The following is a 27511-nucleotide window of genomic DNA, read 5'->3' as shown; positions in this document are numbered from 1 at the left end:
CATTACCATTACTCTTCGATGTATTATCGAAATCCGTTTGAATTTCGACAAACCATTTTTATGTGAATAAATTGCGGTCAAAATGTCATATATACTACTTGCATCGACAATTCAACCTCTAACAACTCAACGAGAGAAAATAAAATGAAATAAAAACATTTTACGATCAAATGTTCACCAATAATAAAAATATCTGAAATAGTGCAATGTTTTTCGGTCACTTGGTAAAATTCATCGAATGCGATACAAACCAATTCATTGTCATAATATTGACCATTTAACTTTTATTCCATGGCATTCTGTCATTCTCTCTTTCGTTCGTTCGATGACGCATTTTATGTGCGTTGTTTGGTCGGTCCTTCGAACGAGGCGGTGGCGGAAAATTAGACTTCTTTCTGTTGGTAATTAACTTTTATTGGCGTCCGAAGAGACAAAGACACATTTTAATTAAAGCCATAAGTGTAATACGCTCATAAGCGACACGACGACGACGATGATAATGTGCCGTTGAAAATGCTCCTCGGAAAACCATGGGATTTTCTAACTTTAATTTCGATTGCAACACAAGCTTCTTCTCTCTCTCTCTCTCTCTCTCTCTCTCTCTCTCTCTCTCTCGCTCTCTCTCTCTCTCTCTCTTCCATTCTCCAGGCTTTAGTTTTTTTTCCGGGTGATTTAGTGCAGCAAAGAAGTTTTTCGGTTCGGAAAAGGTTTCCAAAAATACCAAAACGTTGTGGAAGTTGCAACAAATGGTCCCACTTATGGTTTGACTTTTGCATTGTGTCGCACAGAGTGAAGGAGACACAAACACAGACATGCACATAGTCGGATTACGAAAATCGCTCCGATTTGTTTCGTTTTGTCCATTTGAAAGGACATAAAGGGCTTTTCATTAATATTGTAACAATAAGACTTTTTGTGTATTCGGATCTCGCTTTCGCTCTCACACTATCACTATCGCTCTCTTGCTCTCGCGTCATTCCGTATATTGACCGACGAATTGTAAACATTCACAACGACATGACCGACACACTAACGTAACATTTGTGCTTCACTTGCGGAATTCCATACACACACAGCATGAATTGCCAAAATGAAAAATTTCATACAGTTATCGTTGCAGAGGCAGTTTATCTGAACGACAGACAGTAAACAGCATATTCTTCTCGACAACAACGATGGAAACGACGAGAGTGAGTGAGAGAGAGAGAGAGAGAGAGAGAGAGATTGGAACATCGTAATGTGCAATGATTTTTATGAATTTTACTACTATTTTCGGAAATGGTTTTTACCCATGGCATTTCATTGAAATGACGGGTTAATAGCATTCGACTGGAACGTTACAAGCTGTGTTTATGTTTATAAAATACCAAACAAAAATTCCTTCATGCAACAAAAGCACTGCTATCTCATGTATGTGTGTGTGAAATTACGGAAAACTTGTGCTGTTTCACCCTCACCGCCATGGTTTTTGATAATCGCTTGCTCTTGTTCTCTTCCTTTTTTCTCGTTCGCTCTCTTCCTGCTTATGGTTTGTTCGGTGCAGGAGGATGAGTGCCCCCAAAAACCACATTAATGGTGTTTGTCTAACTATTTTCTTTCTCTGGATTTAAATGTAGTTCATAGAAAATCATGTTGCTAATCTGATGTATAGTGGGATTTTTCTATTTGCAGTTTCATATTTGTCTAACGAATGGCACATTAAGAAATGCTTCGGTTTCTATGTGAATAAAGACAAAAATTTGTCACGTTTTTTCACTATAAATACCCATCTGAATGTATGCTAATATGAGGCGCATGTTGCATTCGATGCGTTGGCATGAAATTCATGCGAAAATCCGGGTAAACAGAGATGCGCCCACGCACATGCACACAATTCTATGCTTCATACTGATGTTGAACAACGAGTTTTAAGCATTTAAACAATTTGCAAGAAAATTTCATTTATTTAATCTTCGCATTAGTTGTGAGACTCTATTCGAGTGAGTGTTGGTGTGTTTGTCAGTTTGTTTAAAGTACACGGCGGTCGGTGTGTGTATGTGTGTGTATGCGCTGGTTGCCTTGGAATATTTATCTTTGTGCATCAGAATGATGCAAGTTTGGTCGTTTTTTGTATGTTTAACACTGAATTTATTCGCAATAAAATCGAAACAAAAACACGCTAGCATGCACATTTTTACATGAAACCGACCCGCTAATTCTGCAAAATGTGAATTTAACACACAGTGCGCAAAGTGATTGCATTCGTTTTGTGTTTTTTTTTCTCTCTCGGGTTGGATTGTGCAATTTAGCTCGGAATTCTCCGCTACCAAAACGATGAGAAAGAGAGAGGGGGGCATAGAGTGAATGCATTGAATCGCGAACGTCGAAATGGTCGTGTTGTTATTCGTTCGCATACAAAATGTAAATGTTTGTCGTTTTGCATCCATTCAAAGCCAAAGTCCTCATTTAATATTTTCTTTTCCAATTATCATCGTCCTTGTCACCAGACACCCGCTCCCCACACCTTTTGGCTCCATTTCTATCCGCTGTGCGGCATCGCATCCGGATTTGCTCCCCTCATTATTATTATCATTCGGTTGTTCGACACACGAGCAAAACGAGCCATAACCGTAACGACCAACTCGGTCGGTTGTTTTAAGACACAGATTTTCCGAGATGAACAAATAAATTTCTGGCATTTTAATGGCGTTGCCAGCATGTTTATGCCGAGAATGTGTGGGAGTGAGGGAGAGAGATACAACAAGAGGAAACAGGAGGCAAAAGGTAAAATGTTTTTGTCTTTTTACCGTGGCAAAAACTGTACAACACACACACAGAGAGAGTAAAGATGTAGAAAAAAAACGACCAACAACGACGAGAACGTTCTGCGTGAGCTGCAAAGAACGGCAAGTATTTTGGTGCATTTATTCATATCCAATTTTTTTTCCTTCTTCTTCGTCGCTCCATCCATGTTATGCAACAACGACGAGAAAATGCAATAGATTAAATTTATTCATGCCTAAACTGAGTCAACTGCAATAAATACGTAACATGTTTTGCTCGTTGATTCTCTTCCCTAGCTTTCGCTCTCTATCTCCTCGTTTGCTTCGTTTCATTTAATTACATAAAAGCTTACTATAGTTTCAATTATTATGAATATAAACAATTTTAATCCGTTCAGATCACATGAATTGCTTTTCAAGAGTTTTCCCCAGTGCATCGGTGTGTTTGTTTGTGTCCTGCGACTGGCAGAAAAAAAAAGAACAATCATGACGAATTAACATTTTTCAGTTGACTGAGACGGGGTGAAAAAGTGCAATAAGAATGTATTTATTGAATGTTTTGCTATTTTCGTAAAGCGAACATTCCATTTTAGAAATATTGTGCCGAAAAATGTAATGAACGGTGGCTGAAAGCAGCAGGAAAATGCACCAAGCTGGAACAAAAACGATAAAATTTCCGTCGACATTCGGGTTGGATTTGGATTTGGATTTGCAGCTTGAGGTCGGTGGCGGCGACGACGACGACGATGACGTGAACATATTTCACTTTTTAATATCAAATATTTGTGTGTATGTTTGCTTTTTTGCACAATGATGAACACAACGCCGGCTGCGTGGCACACTTGCACTTTACACGGAGTGTGAGTGTGTGAGTGTATGTGTGTAAACTTGCGTTTGAGATCCCATAGCTAATTTCTGGTGATTTATGAAGTTATGCACGCTATTCAGTGTATTTATAGCTTGGAATAAGATATTCGAAGTGTGCGCGAGCAAACCATTCTTTTCTCGTGTTAGACAACAATGGCATTTTGCCTTCATATTTGCCCATTGTCTCGGCTCCTTAAAATATTTTTGATGCGAACATTCCATGTATCTTACCATGTATCGTTCATTCTCTTTCTCTCCCCTCCCTCACATCCACTTCTTTCCCTGTCTCTTTCGCTCTGTATTTGTGTGTGCTTTAATTTTACGTGCATGTAGTTAGTTATTTTTTTTCCGTATGTGCCTGTAATCTTGTCTCTGTATCGTCTTCAGTTCTGTTTACTTGTTCATTCTACGTGGCGTTTTGACTCTGGAAAAATTCAATGCTATCACATTTTCCACAATGAAATTTCCGTGAAGGTATACAACAGCAGAAATATCTAATTGTCTCAGTCGAATAACTCAAGTATCGGATAATGCTACTTGTTTATGTTATACGCTGAGCGGTAAGCGTATGTATATACGAAGAAATAGTTTATTTCCAGTCTTATTTACCTGCGACAAAGAGCGGGCGAACCGAGTTCAAAGTCAAACGAGAAAAAAAACCGTTTAATTTCGCTTTGTGTAAATATCCAAATGTGAATTTAATGTCAATTCAAAAGCACGAAATGCAAACGAGGAATGAGTTTTGAGAAAAAGATCAAATAAAAGAAGAAAATGTACGAAAAATGGAGTCGAAAATACAGAAGCATGTTATAGGAACCATAAACGATGAATTTTATTATTGAATGCTTGAGATAACTCAAAACAATTTTGTAGCTGATACATTGGCTTACGATGTATGGACGTAATGTGCGCGCACCGGTGGAATGAACCGTCAAATGCTTGGTATCAAGGTAGCTAAGATATGGCATCACTTGAGATGATCTCAATGTTATCATTGAAGCAATAAAATACCGAGCCAATTTCTCTGTCTCCTTCTCTCTCTCTCTCTACATCGTCGCGCTTCTGAATATTGTAATCGCATCAACTACGATAGAGTGAGGCATCTGGGAGGAAATGAAAAATTCCTCCAGAATTATAGTTTTATTATGTCACGTCTAGTTTGCCAGATTGAAACCAAAGACCGCGAATCACATCTCGTACATGATGCAGTTATTTTACCGGAAGCCAAATTCTTTGCTTCCACATAATGATTTTTCTTGTTCAACTCGAGCAACATCTCAAGTACATTCTGTGGGCGTGTGTGTGTGTGTGTGTGTGTGTGTGTGTGTGTATGTGGCGAGGAGAAGAGATAAAGGCAGGGAGAATGCAATTTTTTGCTCTCAAAATGAATAAAATTCATTCGAAACATCTCTCTTTCTTCATTTTGAACGTTGTTCTTTTAAAATCGGCGAATTGAATCATTTTTCTACATGAAATTTCGTGAGAGAGCCGAGCCGTAAACTGGCGCAAAAAAAAGCGATTTGATTGCCAAAAGAAACTAATATCCGTGGTAAGCATTTCAACATAACGAATTCATAACACTCTCTCTTCACTGTGTGTGTGTGTGTGTGTGTGTGATCTCATGCGGAAACAAGTTTTTCTAATAAATAATAATACATTTATCGTATGATGGAGCCGTCAGCCGTGGTATGCACACAACGGCATGTGTAGCCACCCCGTTTATTTTCGTTTCATTGAATGATTGCACTCGGTGAAACAGGTTGCTGTGGCTTTTTCCACTGAGTTGTACAGCGCGCATTTCGTGTATTCTCTTTCCCTGTTTTTTTTCTCGGCCACATCGTTCTGAAATGCTGAAAATCAATTTTACCATGTCGAACATTTCCTTACGTCGCGCTTAATATCCTGCCGAAAAGGAGCGCGCGTAAGCGAATGAGCAAGCGAACGGGCGAGCATCATCCGCACATGAGTCGAAGATTATATCGGCTTATTGCCGCTTATACGCTCACAGGCTATGAGCAGCCCGACGGTTTTTCCCACCACAGCCTGAGATATGAGATTTGGTTGGTTTTTTTTCTGCTCTTTCACGGCACACACTCAACAAACGGCTGCCAGCTATGAATGATGCTAGCGCCAACATGTTCACGTTTCAACACGGTGCCGAGCAACCACACATACTCTCTCTCTCTCTCTCTCTCTCTCTCTCTCTCTCAGATTTATCGCGTGCAAACTGCACACGGAAACAACATGCAAAAATGAATGGCAAAAAACATTTGCAAATGCAATCACCCAAAGCTCAAAACGTGGATACAGATGCAGCAGAAGACATTGATATATGCGTGTGTCTGTGCATGTGCACAGTGCACACAGCCAACTCACACCATAAAAGGATATTGTCTATCTAACGGCAAAACATCTCTCTTTCAATTTCAATTTTTTGGAGGGCGGGAAAGGACGGGAGGAGGGAAGACGCAAAAATAAAGAGAGCCTCAAACACACTTTGAAAAACGCAGACACTAGAAAACACACGAATTGCATGCAAATACTCAAACAAAGTAAGTGCTCGAAAATTACTATTTGCTTTGCTGCAGGCAAATCCATGAATTTCACTACACACTCCGCCCGCAAATCGGTCCGCAATATCACAACACACACAAAATTTCTTGTGATAGTTTCACCTCTAACTACTGCACAAAAACCGATTTGTGAAGAAGACATTTTACCTGGGAAATCGTAGAGAAATTGATTTCCCAAAACTTCTATTTATGGATAAAGGAAACTATCGTTTCAAAATTCATTGTCCTTGCCAAACACAATCGATATCATTATATTATAAGATGCAATGGTTCACAAGCAGCAGTTTCATAGTTCAACTTTTACCAACTTATAATTGTTTAAATCATCGATTTTTTCTTCTTATACGGAGAGCAGAAACAGAGATTCCATTCAAAAACTTTCGATATTCACGTTTTCTGTTCGCTCAAGTGCATTTCGTACAAAGTTTGATGAATAAATGAATGAGCGCCAAGCGGAGGAAAATTACCAACACGATCCATTTCTACCGACCCCAAATTCGCAATAACGGAACAATTCGCCTGATTGTTTTTGCATGAATAAAGTAGAAAATAAATAATGTTTTGATGTGTTTTTAGTTTTTTTTTTCTCCTCTATTTTTATTTGTTCTACATTTCCGCTTTGTTTTTCTTGTTTACAATTTTTCTTCCATCTTCAACAATATTTTTGCCCCACCGCAAATTCTTTGCATTTAATTCACTTCACTATTGATGAATACCGTACTCAAGTACAAACCTACATGATTGCACATGCACAGAGGATTGAATTTTTTTTGCCCCAAGTATTTTGCTTCTTCGGCCATACTTTTGCGGAGTTATTCTTCGATTCAGTACTATCGCTTTTTTCACCTCTTTTTCTCCGAAATAAGGAAGGAAAAGCAATTTCAAGTGCTCGTTAGTTGTACGACTCGTAGCAAAAATTATTGATGTTGTGCAAAATTAATAGAGTTGAGGGATTTTGGGTCCAGTTTTTGATGCCACAAAAGCCTGTTTCAGAGAGCACTGGGGGAGGATTTTCCACTTAAAAGTGCGCATATTCCAAACAAAAACCTCTTGAAAAATGCTTATCGATATGCAATTATTTGTGCAAATAAACGAATCAGCAATTCATTAAATCCAATGTTCAACTGCCGACAATTGCAATAGCCGAGCTTTTGAATTATACTCTGAGTGTGTACTCTGTCGGTTGCATTGTTGTAAAATGAATGCGCAACGTGCAACAATAAATAATAAACGGAAACAATTGTTGTTGAATTGGTGCGATTGGAGTGCGGAGGAGAGTGAGAGAGCGAGAGAGGGAGGTGAATGCGGTATGAAAAATGACAATAATCATTCATGAGGATGAGTTGCAGCCACTTGAATATATGGATGCGTGCATTAAATTGTTCATTAAGAACGACGTGTCTGGCATCATTTGGGTACGCACCTTCAAAATCACATTTTACCGAAGCACAGCAAAAAATGGATCCCATTTTGGAGCATTTTCATTTACCTAGTTATCTTAAGTACGCTCATTTCGTCTTTCGGTATTTTTCCTAATGAAAGAGCACAATTCCTTAAGCGCAACCATCACACACACACATACACCTAAACGTTGCTTCGCTGAAGACGTTCGTTGATTGAAAATAATTGAAATTGCATTTTATCACGATTGGAAATGGCTGGCGGCAACTTGACAATGGCACTGATAATGCGTTCGTTAAAATGACGAGACGTGACAAGCGACTGTAAACATTTGTGTGGAAAATCTATTCATTGAATGGCAGCAAAACTAGAGCAAACTACGAAGAGAGCCCACTTATGAGTACGGAATGAGTGATTTACGCTCAGGCGCCAACCTCCGCTCTTACCGTGAGTGACTGAGTGTTGTTCGCTATCATTTGTGTTTCATCGTTTAACTTTTCGATTTGGATTTTGTATTTTGTTAAGTACCACTAACGATTTGATAACAACCCACTACAAAAAGATATTACTTAAAATTAAAATCGCTTTTGGCGAAGCAGCACAAATGATTCGCATTTTTTTCCGTTCGTTCTTTCTCAACTGTCTTTTAACGATTGCACAATTTTAACGAAGAGTTAAAAATGTAGCAATCTGCAACATCGAGGTCATTTCGAGCTGTTTTCCAATTGAATCAAAAAGGACTCAAACAACGAACAGTGCCTTGTTGAACACGTTCCTTTCGCTCATTTGCTCGCCCAACATTGCGTTGTATCACACTGTTTTATGGCATAAATATTTTTTAATGTATATTGTACATTTTCGCCCAGCATACAAATGCTTAGCACAAGCTGAATGACGACGACGATGAGAGACAGAGCTCTGAGCGCACTTGAAACAAGAGCTGTGTCATATACACACACAAAGTCGAGTAACTACTGTCATGATTTCGGATAAATTGCGTATAAGATAATGAGCAGAAACGGAAATGAGCGTAACAACGCTGCTTGCTCTCTGCTCTCGTGCCCGGCACACCACCAGAGAACGGGAGGAAAAGAGATTCGTGTGTTCAAGTTAATGCACTGAGATTGTTAAAAGTCTCTTGTGAGATCATCATCATCATCATTACAGTAGCGTTTTATGAGCTGCTAAAAAGAAGTGAAAACTCGCGCTAAAAGACTTGAAATAAAAAATATATTCAAATGAGTGCGATTTATGCGATATTTCACATTATCTGTTTATATAATTACTATTATGTACACAAAAAGGTTAAATACAATTTCGTCTATAAAAATGACAAAATCGTCTATAAAATTGACAAAATCGTCTACTGAAAAATTGTCACTTTTTTTACAAATTCGTCTATATTTTATGACAAAATCATCTAAAATTCTGACAATTGTTTTTGTGACAAAATCGTTATTAAAAAAGACAAAATCGTCTAAATTTGCAATTTCCGAAAAAAATGACAAAAACATCTAAAAACCTCCAAAATCGTCTATGGACAAAACACGTATTAAAAGTGACAAAATCGTCTAAATTTGCAATTTCCGAAAAAAGTGACAAAATCGTCTAAAAACCTCCAAAATCGTCTATGGACAAAACGCGTATTAAAAATGACAAAATCATCTACATTCACCATTGCAAATTTTTATTCCGAAAATACGAAACTACTGAAGTATTTCGATGTGCGGAAAGAAGTGGTTGGAACCATCAAATATTCCTTGTTGTAGTTGGAATTGTATCAATGCCAAACGATGTAATGACGGGCAGTTTCTTATGATAATATCCAGAAGTTTGACACTCGGTGCATTGAATGACGCTGAATCGATTCGCAAGGAATGAATGCTCGCACAGAATGTCATCAATAGGCTGCGAAACTCCCTCCAGCGTATGCAGTAGTCAATTTGTGTCAATTAGAATTTATTTTAACAATAAGCATTAAGTTCTGCGCTCCATTCATTGAGTTTCAGTCGAGCAAAAAGGGGGAATTGATATTTTGAACAAACATTTTCTCATAAATATACAATTATACGAATTTGTGGAAATAAAAACGAGTTTGAAACCATTTTTCAAAAAAATTGGTGAATGTAGATGATTTTGTCATTTTTAATGGGTTGTTTGTCCATAGACGTTTTTGTCACTTTTTTCGAAATTGCGAATTTAGACGATTTTGTCATTTTTAATACGCGTTTTGTCTATAGACGATTTTGGAGGTTTTTAGATGTTTTTGTCACTTTTTTCGGAAATTGCAAATTTAGACGATTTTGTCACTTTTAATACGGATTTTGTCACAAAAAAAATTGTCAGAATTTTAGATGATTTTGTCATATTTTGGAAAAAAATTTAGACGATTTTGTTACATTTTTAGATGGTTTTGTCATAGACGTTTTTGTCATTTCATTAGACGATTTTGTCAATTTTATAGACGTTTTTGTAAGCAGCCACACAAAAATTGCTATCACTTGAACGCTGAATCAAGTTGGGAATAAATGATATGTGTTGCCGCAATGCAAACAGCGTGGCACTCTGCCTATCTTCCCCGTGCAAATGCGTCAACCATGACAATGAAAAATGGTGGCTTAGCTGGTTGAAATGCGCGCGAAAAACATATGAAATATTTTGAGGAAAATCATAAATTATGTCAACCGCACGCAATTCGCTGCTCGTTGTGCTTGTGCCGAACATTTGCAACAATGAATTTCACTCGGTGGTTCGAACGTATCATAAATTTTCGAGAAAATGTGTTCGATTTGATTTCCGGTTTTGGAACAGTCAACAAATGAATCGAGATTATACTTTTGGTGGAAATGAAAATTACTTTGGTCAGGCATGAATGACCCTTATCCAAGATATTTCTATATATGAACACTGAATGGTGTTATGCGGGTGCTATGCACAATGTATCGCAGCCAGTCATCAGCACAGTCTAGCCACAAACACTTGAAAACTATACTCAACAATATATTTCCAGCCATTGTTGCCACTGAATTATTTTGATGGAAACTATTTTCGGTGATAAGTACGTACGAATGACGAGACTCACTTCCTTTCTCTCACTCTCCCATTGAACAACATCGGCACTCTCTCTCTCTCTTTCATTCAACACACATGCTCGTATTCAATTCAACAAGCACACTTCAAAATGCACAAACGGATCGCTTTATTTATTAATTACAAGTCTGGATGGAAATATGGTTGCTGGCTAAAGTGCTTCAATCAAACGATGGCTAAGCGGTAATGATGATAATTGACAAGCACAAAAGCATGCATTTTAGTCTAATTCACCATATCAACTGTGATTTACTCATTCAAGAGCGAGAGCAGCTTGCTGCTGCTCCGGCTACATTTTCGGGCAATGAGTTTTGTTGAGCAAAAACAAAGAGAAAATTTCACATGCTCAACAACACACGATACAGACGACAAGACACACAGTCGATATAATGCGAATAAAAATATATACCACTGTATCTATTAGCTTCATGTACGGGCAGAAGAAAAAGAGTATGGAACCAGTTCAAAAGTTTGAGATGAACAAAGACAAAAGAATAAATCCTTGTTGCTTTATCAGTGGATTAGTTTGTAAAATATTAATTCAACTATGAGCAAATTCCAGCTCGCACAACACTTTGCTGATCGCTTTAATTATAAATGTGAGACCGAGTGAATGAGAAAAAGCGGAAGAAAGAGATAGGGGATGAATTAGAGGGAGAGAGAGAGGCTGTGGCTGTCGTCACTGTGGTCAGTGGTGCCGTGTGTTGAGGTTCACATGCTTTCATTTGACTAAGGTTCATGTGGTTGAAAATTGTCTCTGTATTGTTTGTGATGAGTTGCTGACATGCTTCAAGAAAGACACACTTCCTCCCAAACCGACCGACCGACAATGCATACGCACGACCACCAGCACATCACGTACCGAAGATAACAAGTTCTCAAATGAAAACTTTTACCCTTCGAAAACTAACGACGACTACAGTAGTGTCGAAGCAGTAGACGTCTCTACATAACTGGTACACTTGGTATACCAGCGGCATTCTTCCTTAACGTGTGATATTGTTTACAATTTTCAGTGCAGATAACAAAAGCTGCAACACACACACACGGGATAAATGGAGAAGTTGCATTTGGGCAATGCATTAATGGCATGTGGTTACATAGCGTTTGTGAGCTGATAAATAAATGCATTTCCAGATAAATGAATTAGGCGACTATTTGGCTGTGGATCGGGGAAAAGTAGCCATTTCTTGGGAGAAAATGTGTGGACAAAAAAATAAACTCAAAAGTAAATGGCTAATTCAAAACCAGCATTACAAAATTCGGAGAAAAAGAAATAAGAGTGAGAAAAAAAGCTCGCATTTACTTTTCGTATTAACTTTGTTGCGTGCATCAAATGGGACAAGGAGCCAACGAAAACGTGTCTCCACAGACAATTCGCTTTTCATTCCCTCGAAAAGTGCACTTTCAACTGACAACGCTTCAAATCACAGACTTATGAAGCAGCTTATTTATTTCAAATGCACAAGACATTGCAATGACTCCATTTGGCCATTACTTTTCAGTGAATGTGTCAACTTAAGTTGGGGTGTCGTTGGCTTTTATTTTTGGCGCACAACGGATTACATTTCGGGCGCTGGAAGAAAAAAAAGTAATTTACTCTCATACATACATACATACATACATACATACATACACTCACATACACATCGGAGAGGGAGATGAAACTTGATTGCCACAAGAAAGAGAGTTCAGTTCATACAATGTTCTTCATTCAACTGAAATTAACAGAGCAGATAGTGTCTATCTGTTGGACTTAATCTCGGCGAACAAATGACCAAATGTTTACTCAACACGAAATCTCACGATAATACAATGAGAATATAAGATTTTCGTACGACTCATTCCAAAAATGGAGGGAATGATAGTTTTTCGGGAGGTGGAGAAGAGTGAAGTCACATTGGAGATCCGATTTGACGAATGTAAATGTGTATGCATGCACCCGGTGAAAATGTCATTGGTCACTTATTCAGCCAAAAACTTTTATCCTCTCTCTCTCTCTCACTCTGTTTTCGGTTATCATCAAAAATGAATTACGTCACGATGCACATGTACACTTGCACTGCCGCTGAACTTTCCGTCGACTTTATTGTTTTTTTTCTCTCTGTGTTTTTCATTTTACCCAGTGCATCTCTCGGTGCCAAAGTTAGTTTCAACTCTTTTGGTTTATCTTCCATTTTTCGGTTCGCAACTTTTCGTGGCCCGCTTCCGTTGCCGCAGCAACAGCACTAGCTGCTCGGGCTTCGTGTGGAATCCCAATGTGCGAGATGGCAAGAGCAAAAATTGACCCGCTTTTTATGTTGCTCTATACCTTTTGATAACGATGATGATTATGGTAAAACTTTGTGAAACGTGCTCTTGCTCTCATGTGATCTCTGTGTCTGTCTGTCTCGGTTTCAACGAGCAATTGCACAACTGCATCAGCAACTGAAAATTGCATCACAGCGACGAGATGCTTATCACCATCGCCACACAAAAAGAAACTGAATTAATGGAGAGATGGCTACTTTCCACTGCTCCAACTTCCTCTCCCTTCCTCCTCCCTTCAGCCACCATCTTCCACACTCTTGTTCTCCTTTTTGGATGTTACCAGTTAATTCAGTTTGTTTTAAAATTTACTTTTAAGCCAAACTCTTAAGACTCTTTCGGTTGGTTCGTTCTCTTTGAATGTAGTTTATTTTTTGCCTCGTCTTGAAGCGAACGCATCTTGAAACTGCTCGTTAGGTTTTAATAGTGTGTGGATTTCCAATGTGTCAGTTTCAAGTAGATTTATTTTCTTCGTGCTTCTGGCATTCGTTCGTTTCTCTCGCGCGCTCTCAAAACTTAATGATAGAAAAAGGATTGTGAGTTTTTCCAATTGTTTTCTTTGTTTCGTCTTTTTTCCCTCTCTCCTTTTTTCGTTCATTCTTTCTCTCTTGTTCGGATCAATGGCGATGAATGCATTTGACACGTTCAATTAAAGCAAATGGAGATAAATGTTAATTAAATTAATAAATAAAATGCAGTGAAAGCTAGCACAAATACTACTGCTATTTCATAGGGTTTTTTTTTCTCTCGCGTGCGCGTCTAGTTTTCTCCACACTTTTTTCCCACTTGCTTTGTGCTTTGCGCACCAACAAACAAATGCTCCAACACACTTTTGTTGTCTGTGCATCGTTCTGTCCTTCGGCGCTCGCACCAAACAGATTATCGGATTATAAAATATGACTGTGTTTTTTGATTCATTGCTTTCGACACGGTGGCAAAATTTCGATTTTCCACTCCAAGTGTGTTTTTCTCGCTCTTGCCCGCTCTCTTCGTCAGCAGGCGACAGCTTTTAGTTTTTTTGTGTGTGACCTTTTTTCGGTTTCAAATTCATGCCTTGCGAAATGGAGCGAACTCATGTTGAATATATACATTTTTTTAATCATATTTTATTATTATTTCGTGCTCGTCAAACATTTTGCGTGACCCGTATGAATTTCAAATGCATCTCTGCTCTCGCTCTCAATAGTCCAAAACATTCGATGATATACATCGCGCGCGCGTTGCGTTTTCGCCAAACTACTTCAATCCCCGTCAACCGTATCATATTTATTATCACTCGGCATTCACTTTGGCTGCAATTTTCGAATGTCATGTCCAATTCAATGCAAATCGGTTCGATCGATTCAATCGCCACCGCCGTTGTCATTGTCGACGTCGACTGAAAATGTCAAACTATTTGAATTTTGAATAACGATTTATTGCGTCGATTCATCCCGAAAATGCTGCACAATTTTGCAGCCGGAGTGAATTTCAATGTCAGCTAAAGTTGTCGATTTGATTTTATTTACGAGCTTTGTGTTCGGCTAAAAACCCAGTTTAAATCCAAAACCAATCCAGAAACAACGCCGGCTTGATTTGGTTATATCATCAAAATCCCATTTGGAATCGGGTGGCCGAAATACAAACTGGGGAAAAAATAGTCGACAGAGCGGAAAAAAATAAACAAGTTAAAGCAATTTATTATCGGCGTTAAAGTTGATAATAATATTATCGTGGATTCGAATGTATGCGCGAATTTTACACTCGAATTTTCAGTGTAGTAAAACCCACTGAGCGGAGGAGAGGAGGAGAAAGACCTTGTTCATGTTTCGAATTGTCTACATTTTGCGTTTTTGCGGAATACCACAAAGCGTCAATTTGCTTTATAGAGTGAATAATATTTTTTGGTGTAGTATATAAAATGGAAAATGTTGCATTGAAATGCGATAGGTAAAACGATTACCATCGAACCAGAAAAGCTTTATGGGGCGCTTAAAGGAATATAAATACGGAAAATACAACGTTTTTCCCATTCACAATACTATCATATTTTGTGTTACCATCGACAAACAAACATTTGATGCACATCGAATGTTGAATACCCGAACCGTTTCTCTTTCTCTTCAGTTCTTTTATTTTTGTTATTTGTCGCTTTTGTTTGGTTTCACCTCATTTTTCCACAGACACAATTCCACACACAAAAAAAGAATCACTCTCGAAATATTGCTATAATGAAGAAAAAAAGTGGAAACATCACACGAATCAACAACACAAGCGAAATGATATATCATATTTTTGTCTATATGAAACCTCATATCGAATGATATTTCTCTTCGTTTTTTCACTCTCGTTCCGCCCATACAAACAGAAAAAATGCCAAAATGCCACCGTAATTCGAGTCGTTGAAACAATCGACGGAATATTTCTTCGGCTAACTTGAAATCCGATAGCTTTTTGCTATTTGCGTCTTAAGTACATATAAAAAGAAAAAAAAAAAATTGATTTTCAGAGTGTAAGCGCTGCAATGATGGAAAAGCCGAAAATAGCGAAACTATGCTGGCAAAATGTAAGATGAGATTTGAAAAGTTGATGAAAACGAGCGACTGAACAATGAAAGTCAAGCTCAATTCCGCGAAAATTCAAACCACAGAGAGAATCCATCACACAATTTTTCATAATTTTTGGAGGCTGTTGACAGCGCAAACATCTCGTTCTATGCGCATGTTCAAGTGAATTGTCATCGAATTGTACATCGCCCGAACGAATGAAAGACGAAAAAATGAATAAATTGGCCGGCATAATGGAAGTGCCATTTTTGGAGGCAAACAATAGTTCAAAGTGCCACTCCAACAGCGTTGACCGAACGAAACATCGGCCATCGTGAACATTGTTCAGTAATGAAAAATTCCGCGTCAAAAAACACTCATTCGTTGTTTTTTTTGCTGAACTTTCTCGTTCAACATCAACTGGCAGTGTATCTGACTACTTGTCCAAGCTAACCAAATGCCGAGCTAATAAGACCCGAACATGCAAAAAAGTGGAGACTTTTTCTATGTTGTTGGTAAATTGCTGAAGTTTTTTTTTTATGTTAACATCGCATCTTATTAAAGTCATATAAATTCACTCTATCTTCGTCCTTCTTTTAATACTTTTTTCTGCTGCTGTCTTTTTTGCCACAATTCCAGAATCGCAAGATGTTTTTTTTTGTTGTTACGTCAGATGTTCAGCGTCTGTTGTTCACAATTATTCACCCCTTTCGAAGAAGTGCATATTTCTCAATTTGACTGCAGCTATTTGCTTAGCTCCGCTAGAATCGTCATTGTTTTCATATCGTGTGAATCGTTTGACCAGGCACATAATAAAAATGCACCTTGAAACAAAAGATGGTCGTTTGACTTTATGTTAATAGCAAGAAAAATGAGGGTGACAAATTTCGGTTGCAAATGAGAAAGAGAAGAGAGAAAAAAACCCGAAGAAGTCCTGAATAGATAAATTTAATAAAGCCAAAGTGAAAGTTAAAAAGTGACATTGTTCAGTGTCGTCGGCTGTGTGTCACAGCAAAACGGTGATGTTAGGTTATAAATTATGGCAGTAGATAGACATACCTCCGCCCATAATTCTCTTATTATCTGCGTTTTCTGTAAATAAAAATCTGCTCACTTTTTGCAGCATCCCCTTCATGTTCCACGTAGCTATGTGTGTTTTTTTTTCACTTCATTCCTTCACTTGAGCGCCGTGCCGTTGTGTTATTATATATTTGTGTTGTGAAGATCGTGGCGCGTCGTGTACTTTTTGCACAGTTCTGTGTTTTCTTTACGCTTTGTATCGTTGTTAGCATTCCATTCTTACCGGATAATATGTCATTTTATAAAATATTTATTGTTGTTGGTGTTGTTGTTCGTTAGCCTGGCATTTCTATCTTCTTTTGGCGGGATGGCAGCAAAAGTACTTGATTCGCTTCGTCTGTTATTCTCTTTTTTCACCGTTTTTTTTCTCGTTCTCTGTCTTTTTCGCTCTCTTAACGTTCATTATGAACAATAAATAATGTGATTTCATGTCGAGCCGAGCAATATTTAGTATATTTTCGCTCATGTAGCTATGCGCTACGTAAGCTGTCGGCCGTCAAATGCCATATATTAACTATAGTTAACATTTCATGTTAAGGATCGCCGCATCGTGTTCGCGAGCGTCCCCAGCACAAACACAATCGAAAATTGCAATCCGAAAATTTTTGCTCGGGAAACATGAAAAGCGTTAATATTAGCACGTAGTATGCTTATGAAATTCATATTTTCGTGGCTTAGCTCGTTCGCTTAGCTCGTTTGCCGGTGCAGGAAGCACGGTAAAGAGGAAAATCCGAGATGAATTCAAGGAAATGGAAGCTGCTCACAAAAATATGTGCTCGGTTTGCTATTTTTCGTATCACCGTTGCCACATTGTTGCTCGTTTTTTACCATTATTTCGGAACGGGAGCGCGAATTCGTTCTCTCTCTCTCTGTCTCCAGCAATGGAATACCAGAGTGAAAAGCCTTTTTTCCACGAACGGGCATTTTTTCTCCTCTTTCTCATTCTCGCTCTCCTGCTCTCTCGCCATCCATAAGTTGTGTGTTTCGGAAATGTGAAATATTAAAAACGACATAACATTTCAAAAAGTTATTTGTATAGAGGCGAGCGCGCGGCGCGCAAAAATGCACTTTCCGTTAGTCAGATTTAATGCGAAAATGTGTTCCATTTTCTCACGAAGATTTTTTTCCATTTTTATCAATGATGTATTGGGTAAAAACGAACGACAGTCCGCTCATTGTCAATTCCGTTTTTTGTCTGGATTTTATTATATGAATGAAAACTGCCTGAAAAATGATGTTTTTTTATCCCACAAAGTTAATACGTTGATAAAACGGGGGAAAATATTCATCATTTTGATCATTAAGAATCAGAGAAATGCATTAACAGGTCCCATCGGACATTGACATTCCTATTATATTGATAGAAGTGATCAAAGCCTCGATATGATTAATATAAATCATCCCGTTATCTCTCTCCATTTTTCCATGTACACAAATGACTTGATATTTTCATGGGGTATTTATCCCAATTTAATTGATGGATTGTGTTGTGCGTGTGATGAATGAGTGAATGACAGTGATTTTCAAAAGGTGATCGATAAACCAGCATCGAAACAAAGCGCATTCATTTTCTATTCAATTGGTCTGTACTTTGGAAAATTAAAATGTGGTTATTTGAAAATGCAAAGCACACCATTTACGTGTATTAAGTTTTGCAAGTCAGTTATACCATTCCCCACAACAAACACATGCACACACACACACACACAACAAATAAACAAAAGCATCATCGTTTGTTTTTGGGAAAAAAAGACGTATTGAATCGAAACGCATAGCCACATACACACCACTTTTACCCATTCATTCATTTGAAATGAAAATGAAAAACTTTTCATTTTGCATTCGGTGTGTATGGTTTTGCCAAGCTATTTCCCGATACATATACATCTGTTAGCTGTGAATCTCCCGCGGTGTGATGCATGGCGTATATATCAATAATTTACTCTCAATTTCACCGTAAATATTCACATTAAAACAGTTGCTACGCTTGCAACAACTTTTCGTTTTCATTCATTCATTTGAATAGTAATTTGGTTGTTGTTGTTGTTTTGTTGTTTTTCCCATTTAGACACTTTTCCCGAATGAACAAAAACCAAACGCAATTTGATTGAATCGCGCGGTAGCAGAAAGAAATGAGAATGTAAAAAAAATGCTTGAACACGGTGGAAATACGTCGGTGGTGGCATTGTTATAAAATATGTGGTAATATGCTTAATGAAATATTAATCACATCGCATTACATGCAGAATTAATATCCCATGGATTGTGTGTGTGAAGAGAGAGAGAGAGAGAGAGAGAGAGAGAGAGAGAGAGAGAGAGAGGACACGGCTTAAATGGATTGCATATAATTTTGGCTGTTACGAACGATGTGATTCTGATTTTTAGACATGCTGTGTCTACGCTGTCGAAATGTTTCTGTTCGTATGTCCTAATTGGATTGGCCATTGTGTACTGTGCCACGAGCGCGCTTGAACATGTCAGCCACTGACCGGTCACACGAAATGAAATACACCAGACTATGGGTCATCTAAATAATTCGGATTAGATCGTCCACTGTCATTTCGACCAAAAACTATTTGGTCTTGTATTTAGATTTCGATCAACATGAATTTCATTCAGTGACGACCAAACAAAAGTTATCCTGATTTGGTTGTTTGTTTAGCCAAAATGTAATATTGTGTGTGTGTGCTCATATGCAGACATGACTTTTTGTGGAAACAATTCGACTGTGGTGATGTACCGAAAAACGTGCACAAAATACCAAACACCGGTCTGTTGTCGCGTTTTCATGCATTCAGCCCATTTCAACGAAGACACTAAATTTCCTAATTTGATAAGTTTTCCCCCAATTATCGGTGCGGCTTTGGCTCAAAATCACTAACTATTCGTTGTCAAGTTCATCGAACTGCTCATTTTTGCCCGAAAATAAACGATACAATGTTTGCTGTCATCGACTCAAATAACATTGTTTGCCCAAACGCTTTTTTTCACTTTGGATCGATATTTTGAGCAATAAAATTTTGTTTATTCGAACTTCTCTTTACAAGCGATTGCCAATCAATAATATTTAGTTTTATGCACACACACACACACACCCAAATGCCACTATTAAATTGTCACTCGATTTCATTCAGCCGAGTAATAAAATTGCCAAAAAAGGCTGCATGCTGCGTGCACACGAACCAATTACGCTGAATGCCGTCGAGAGCGCACAAGAGACAGAGGGAGAGAGAGAAACGAGGCGATGAATAGAAAAATATGTATTGCCAATGGCAGAGCAAAACATAACAAAGCACTTCAATAAAAATCAATCAATCAATCAATTTCCGTGCCGTTTTTGTTGGGTGTCGCACGGGCTCTTGTTATCTTTTGCTATTCTTTTTTTCACCCAGTTTCAAGTATCTCTCTGTCTCTCGATCGGTCGATCTCGCGCGTTCGTCAACAATCAGCTCGCGTTGTTTTTGATGGTTTTGTTCATGTTTTTTTCTCGATGAAATATGTCGAACAAAACATTTGCTTTTGTTCTTCTCAAGCAAATTTTTGTTTTTATGCGCGATGCTTCTACTCGAAATGGTTTTGATAGTAGTTTTTGTTGTAGGCTCTTCACTTTTTTGTCGCTACGCGCGTGCATGGTGCATCGTTTTTGTACTTGAAAAATTTGCCATTGAAATTCAATTGTGTACGTTGATTAAAAACCAGCGACTGTGCTACGCTTCGCGCCCAAACACTGCACAAAAAAGCGCTTTTGCCGCGAGCCGAACAGTTTTTGACAACCGAAAGGACAAAGTTCATCCGAAAATGTTGTCGACCGCGAAAAAAAATTGACTTTTGAATAAATAAATAATAAATGAATGAGCTTTGGCGGCACGAACTCTCTCTGTGTGTGGTGTTGATGCCGTCGGATGTCTCTTCTTCATGTTGAGCTTTCGCTTTTTAATTAATTCATTCGGTTACAGATGCTTTTCGGCTTGCCATTGAAAATGAATACGCCTGCAGGGGCCGCAATGTGCAGAAAAAAGCCAGCATAAACTTGATTCCGATCGAACAAGAACGACACTTAACATGGGAGCGCACTCGAGACTCCAAATAAATAAAATCAAATTTAAAATCATGCAAATTTAATTCAATTATGATTCACATTGTTGAAATCAATAAATTGTCTTCTTTTCACCGAATCAATTCGGATTTTCCATGCTCATTCCGGATTCTGTCTCTCTTTCCCTCTCCCTCTCTGCCTTTCTTTGTCTCTCTGTCTTTCTGCGCACAGCGAAACAAAAACCAGTCAAGGATCTTTGGCATAATTTACGATTTTTACGCCAACATTTTTTGGCTCACAATTCGCGTATCCATTATCAAATTTATGTGTAGATTGTTTTTCTGTGCGTTCGGTCGATGAGGCTGTCGACAGATTCACGTGCCAATTTTCATTCGTACTAAATAAACGTTGCAAATTGCAGTGCCAACAGAATTGCGTGCTTGATTCCAATAAACCTGAAAGAGAGAGAGAGAGAGATAAACCGAGTGAAACGTGTATAAATAGACCGGAAAATGGAGGGTATCGCTTCGAATATTAGCGAATGCAAAAACCCATCGAATCGATAGGCGGCAATTAAATTAAATCAATGCGTTACTTGGCAAAATCGAATTGATGACAACAACAACATTGACGACGCGCAACGCCATAAATTTAAATTATTGCCGAGCTAGAAAAAACAGAGGTAGCAATTTTCCGATTTTCTTATTCTCTATTCATTCTTCTGGCTAAGCCGAACGATGAGCTCGTTTAGCGCGAGCGAGTATTTTCTCTCTCTCTCTCTCTCTCTCTCCTGCAAGGATCGTTAGATTTGCATAACTCGCGGTTTAATGATGTTTATTACATTTCATTGCATTCATTTCATATCTTTTCGCCACTCGATAAAGCTTCATCGCATACAATTTCAACATGTTATTTATATTTTCGTTTTTCTATGAACAAATGCGATAACGTTATATCATCACGACGTACAGATGCACCAATTTGAAATAATACGCACATATACACACACTGATTCCGATAAAAGATGGTTTCAATAGCACATCGAACACTTTTTAATAGCTCCCATTGTTAAGGTGAAACACAAGTTGATTCACGGTACACGGGTAATATGAGAAATGCCAAAGTTAAATCAATGTAAATATGTTCCATGAAATTCGGAGAAAATAACATCGAATGGAAAATAACGTCAAGGGTCCTCATCTTACTGACTTACCGAAAAAAAAAGATAGAAAATACCCTTGAAAAGAAGCAGATTCCTATAACTAGGAATTTTGCTTGCACTTGTAGATTTTACTTTAGTATTTCTCGGTGAAGCTACGGTTCACGAATAGTTAATTCGCCCTTTTCTTATTATTTTATTCTTCTTTAGCAAAAAAGTGTCTTTTTATCGCACGTCGAATGAAAATGATGCGGATATTAAAATTCTTGTCCGAATAATTGAAAAATTACTCATATTCGGAAAACGTCACCCGAGACAAGATTAAAAGCAGATTATTATAAAACAATTTTTCCTTTATATCCCTGTTATCCATTGCATTCTTCATTATGTCATTCATTTCACTACCAAAATATTTAAATGCAAAAGTTGTGAAGTGGATTATGTGATGGCAAACCATTTTAAATGAACTTGCACTAGGGGGTAAATGTTTTAACATCTAAGCGCCAACCATTGTTTCCAATTTGTCTAAATTACAGACGAGAACTTTATTTTAAATCATCCACGGCAAGTTTTGATCTAATCCTCGTCGGTTTGTTTCACTTGACAAACCATTAAATCGTTGCTGTCGACTACTTGTATAGAATGCACATGGAAAAAAATTGCAAATTGTAATTTGACGTTGAAAATTTTGTTTGTGGTGAAAACTGTAGACTTTACTGTTTTTGCTTGAGTTTCGGATTAGAAAAAGGGCGCAACAAAAAATGAAGCAACAATGATTATAGCCGTCTAAGTTGAGTTTGAGTAAAGTTGTTCGCTCGGTGATGATGATAAAACTATTGGTTGGGAAAGTTTGGTGTGTATGAGAGTACACACCGGTGGTGTATATGAAATGCAATGATTCCATAGTGTACCGTGCGTCATTCAATGATGGATTGGGGCCAACTATTCGAACAACGTTGAGGCGAAAATGTTGTATAAATATAATGAAAAATTGGCAAAGAACTGTTTGATTTATCCAAAAGAACAAACATGCAACCGCAAATTACATCGATGCCAATGAAACGGAGTTTTCACAGTACGGTAAAAGTTTGTGTTGGCAGAAAATTGCGAGAGATGGATGCTGCAGTAGGATTGAGTAAAAAAAGGTGTGTGAGAGAGAGAGAGAAAGAATGTTAGTGAGAAAGCGAGACAAGTTTAATTGGTTTTGTAAATAACATTACTGTCGTGTTTCGGGTGACACAACCCAAGCAAACAACATTTGTGGAATGATAACTCGGTCACATTTTACCTTTGCCAATTACCTCCTCCGCCAACACAGAGATAACGCAACTCTATCTCTCAATCTGACAACTGCTTGGTCGTGATGTAATTAATGATTGGTATTTTATTAAATTGATTCGATATATACACGTTGAACCACAAACTCAAACTCGGAATTTTGATATGTTTCGCATATGACAAGACATCGAACGATGTGTTGCGCGCTTTCAAAATATGTGATAAATGACATGAATTTGGCGGCAAAATTATTCGGAGAATTTCTATTATTAAAAGCAATGATATATTTTATGAGCTCGAGTTATTGACGCAACGGCGCACGCTAATGAATATTTTGCGATGAATTGCATAACACGTTCCAAAAACACAGCCCATGACAACGTGTATGCCGACAAAAACCACGAGATCGAAAGGGAGAGAGAGTAAGAGCGACACAGAGTTTATCTTGTTGTGATGTGCAATTCAATGCCTGTTAATCGCTGTGGGTAATTGTTTTTGTCAATCCATTAATTGTGTTTTCCATTTTGTCATCATCGATAAAATTTTATAACATCCTTAAAATTCGGAGCAATTTGACGAGGTAAGGGGAGTTTTGAGACAGCAAGGGGATTGTTTTTAAATCGGTAATAAATTTGTTTTATCTTTGATGATGACTTGATTTTATTGCATTTTCTCAAACTCTGCCATTTTATAACCCTTCAGTTCCCTAAAGTGAACTCTTCAAAGTTTTGGAAAGCGAAACAATTGGCTTCTTTCAATGAAAAATTTCCATCATTTCTATCTTGATCGAAACAGAAAGATCGATAACGAATCATTTATTAACGACCCAAAAAATTAGTCTTGATAATTCAAGTAGATTCAAGAAAAATTGACGCTCATTTCTATCATACGTCGTTTTAATTTCATGCTATTAAAAAGTAATGTAATTCCAAAAATAGGATTCCTAATCACTAGTGTCAAATACCGTGGAACATGCACATTGTTGTAAAGAGAAGAAAGTGACAACCGTTGGATTTATACGCATGTAATGTCTGTTTTCAATAGACTTCATCCAGCCGCAAGAAGAGTCCGTTCCGGTGAAAATATTTTGCCATCATTATCGTATTATGACAGGCAATAAAAATCCTTCACAATCATTTGTTAGGCAAAAATTAATTAAAACAAATTTGGCTTTTTATGATGCCGATAAATAGCCAGTTTATACGCTATTATGTGAAATAAAATGGGGGGCCATTCATTGCATTCAAACAATCTTTGTTAATGAAATAACGCCACACGGCCAAATTTCGATTCGAAAAATGACTTGGGTTTTATTCACATTCATCCGCTTTATTCTGAACGAAGCCCGAGCAAAACTTTTCTAAACTTCGGTGTGTCGGAGGAGTGATTCGATTATGGCATTTGTAATATTTAATGTATTCACATTTATCGTTAACATAATTGAAACATTTTTTCTCTTCTTGGTTAATTATTGCGTGCGAAGGGGCATGCGAATTACAAAATGAAGCGTGTAAATGGTGTGCGATTTGTATGTGAAACACGTGCACCACAATCACCAAAAATAGCAAAATGAACACGGGGAGCGAGGTGTGGTGAAGAAAAAGTTTGAACAAAAGGCATATGTTGGCTAAACAGCCACCGCGAATGACATTTCTACCGCCGCAGCTTTTTTTCAACCCATTAAATCGGATTAACGCGCGGAAAAAATTGAGAGAAACAGAGTCTATTTAATGGAAAGTAATTCATGAATAAAACAACTATTATTTATCGCATGTCGAGTTAGCAAAAGAGGTGAACAAAAGCCAAGTACCAAACAATAGACACAATTCACCATTTCAACCGGTTTTTTTACACGAGTTTTTTTCTCGCTTTGAATAACTCTCTCTCTCTCTATTGCATACACACGGACACCTTTCGAATACTGCGACCGAACTGTATTCTTGTGTGTTATACACTTGACTCTAGGGTTATTGTCGTTGTTTTTTTTTCACTGTCCTTAAATTCTTCCGTTCTATTTTACACTTACATCACGTTAAGCTATTTCCGTCTGTTAATTGTTCGTTACAAAACGAACAACATTTTGACACACAGTTCATATATATAAAACATGAGAAATCGGTTGGCAGAGTGTGAGCAGCGGCATTTTCAACTGGCGGCTCGAGTTTTGATAAGGGGTATTTCGCGCGCACCCCCACAATCTGCCACAGTTGCTGACTGTGATTTCTCCAGCCGGGCGCACGAGTAAGTAACAGAGTGGGAGAGAGAGAGAGAGTGGCCTCAACACCACACCATTAGAAACATTAAAAATTATGTAATGTATTTAATGGAAAGCAACACGCAGGCAGACGACGAAAACGACAACCAAATTAATTGTGTAATTGAGCCGTTTTATTTCATTGACGACTTTAATGAATTTCGGGGTGACGATTCGATGTGGCATAACTCTTCGCCCATACTCACTTCCTTTCTGTGTTTGTGTCTCTCCACACTCACTCTCTATCTGGGTTTGTAAGCGCGACATCTGTATATAAAGTGAATGTGCGTGAATGTTCCGCTCATTGCCTTTTAAACCGCGCTAAAACCCCAAAACGACGAATTTGTTACATATGAATGGAAAACCGCATGAAAATGACAGGAAAATGTTCATCAATTAGACGAATTTTTGTTTGGTCGAAATAAATTAGCTTTGGGAGTGGGTTGGTTGTTTGAGATGGATTTCTGCATTTAATGAAATAATTTATTTGAGCTTTTCAACTCGTTTCGTTTATCATAAATCAATTTGGCGTCATTTTTTTTATTCATCACTCGGTTCGTTACACTTTCGGTTGCGCGCTCTGCCGCTTTGCTTCGTGTACGTTTCGAACGGGATGAAAACTTCAGCAGATCATTAATTTGATTGTTGAATTGAAGTTTTTTTTTTCATTTTCTCTTGGAATTACGTTGCCTCGAAACTTTGACCAACGTCATTCAAATATTTTCTATGCATTTCCGTCGAAGGAGAAATTTGTTGGGAATAAATCACGTGAATTCACCGGAAATATGTTGACCTCGTTTGAAAAATTACCGACGTTATTATAATTTGTTCAAGTTGGTTACGTGCTTTATTTCCCTGCTTGCTACTACTGCCACTGGAATTGTTTACTCTTGGCATTTGATTTGTAAAGAAATTCAAACGATTCAATGGAATTCAAACTGAATTTATTTTCGAAATGAAAAATGATATCTATGGAAAAATGCGGTGCATTATTGAAAGATTCGCATATGATACATAAATATGCAGCAAAAAGTCAATCATTTTTATTTGTTTGACGAGCAAAAAGGGTTTTTCCAAATAAAAATTGCACAAAATATTCACATAATAGAAATGGTTGAAATCCAAACCGAATGGATAACAATGCCAGGCATGATGCAAATACTTGAAATGCCATTTACCATGTTGCGAGAAACGCATCAACCATCGGGTTGAAATCAATATGCATTTATTCTTTTGTTGGCAAAAATGTTTCTTTTCATGTTACACATATATATGACGTTGGCAAAGTGAACCGTTTGCAACTCAATGGATGTGCATGATAACAATCTATAAATTAAATAGTCAATCCGATGCATTCAAATACGAGCAAAGCAAGAGTTGATTTTGCTTATTAGGTTTCGAATCAAACGATTCGACGAAGAAAAAAACAGAAGAAATATCAAGTGCATTATGTAATTAATTTTTGTTTGTGTATACGCCAACAAACCACTTTTTTCTGGTCGTTTGTCTCGAATTGATGTATGCAAACTTTGTTTCAAACTAAAATCTAGCCAGCACAATGGATCGAAACACTCGACCGAGGGAGTATAAAGAAGCCAGAAAATTGCATATAGCTTAGTTTGGGCATTTCGTATGAAGTTTGCTGTGTTTCGAGCACGTATTTTGAATGGAAACGGACACAACAGACGTGAAAAGTTAGATGTTGTGAAAGAAAACAATGACTTTGATACGAACCAATCGTCGATTGCCAATCGATATATGCACAATGAAAAAAATTCGATGCTCCTTCGACTACTCTGCAGGCTGCAGCCATGAAATTCGAGTCTCGATTACATTTCTTGCAGGAAACAAAATCGCAAAAACGAACGAGTGAGGGAAAACCTTGAATGAATGGAAAATAATGGTTTCGCCCTTAGTTTTTTTCTTCTTTAAATTGATTATCGGTTTTCCTTTTTCTCCCTCAGCCGAAAATCATAATGAAAATAATAATAGACATCAGCTTATCGGGATCTGAATATCCCGGTTATAATATTCACAGTCAACGAAACGGACGTTACCTCATTGCCGCACATACGCACCGAACAGCACAGTACCAACACAACGAATCCGCTCCGAAATGGAAAATTCGATTTCGCATTCGATTTGCACCGAGAAAGTATTTTACATTTATCGCATTGTT

General features: G+C 37.7%; 1 protein-coding gene across 1 annotated transcript in view; it reads left to right on the top strand.

The window, feature by feature from the left end:
* Positions 1 to 27511, top strand: part of LOC129565889 (carbonic anhydrase-related protein 10) — an 84392-nt gene that overhangs the window by 8373 nt on the left and 48508 nt on the right. The gene's annotated exons all lie outside the window — the stretch shown is intronic.

Source organism: Sitodiplosis mosellana, unplaced genomic scaffold (assembly GCF_009176505.1).
Source record: "Sitodiplosis mosellana isolate CC-2019 unplaced genomic scaffold, AAFC_SMos_1.0 Smas_scaffold_3, whole genome shotgun sequence".
NCBI classification, from domain to species: Eukaryota; Metazoa; Arthropoda; class Insecta; order Diptera; family Cecidomyiidae; genus Sitodiplosis; species Sitodiplosis mosellana.
Note: the sequence above shows the minus strand (reverse complement) of the source record. Positions and strands in the feature narration are given on the sequence as shown.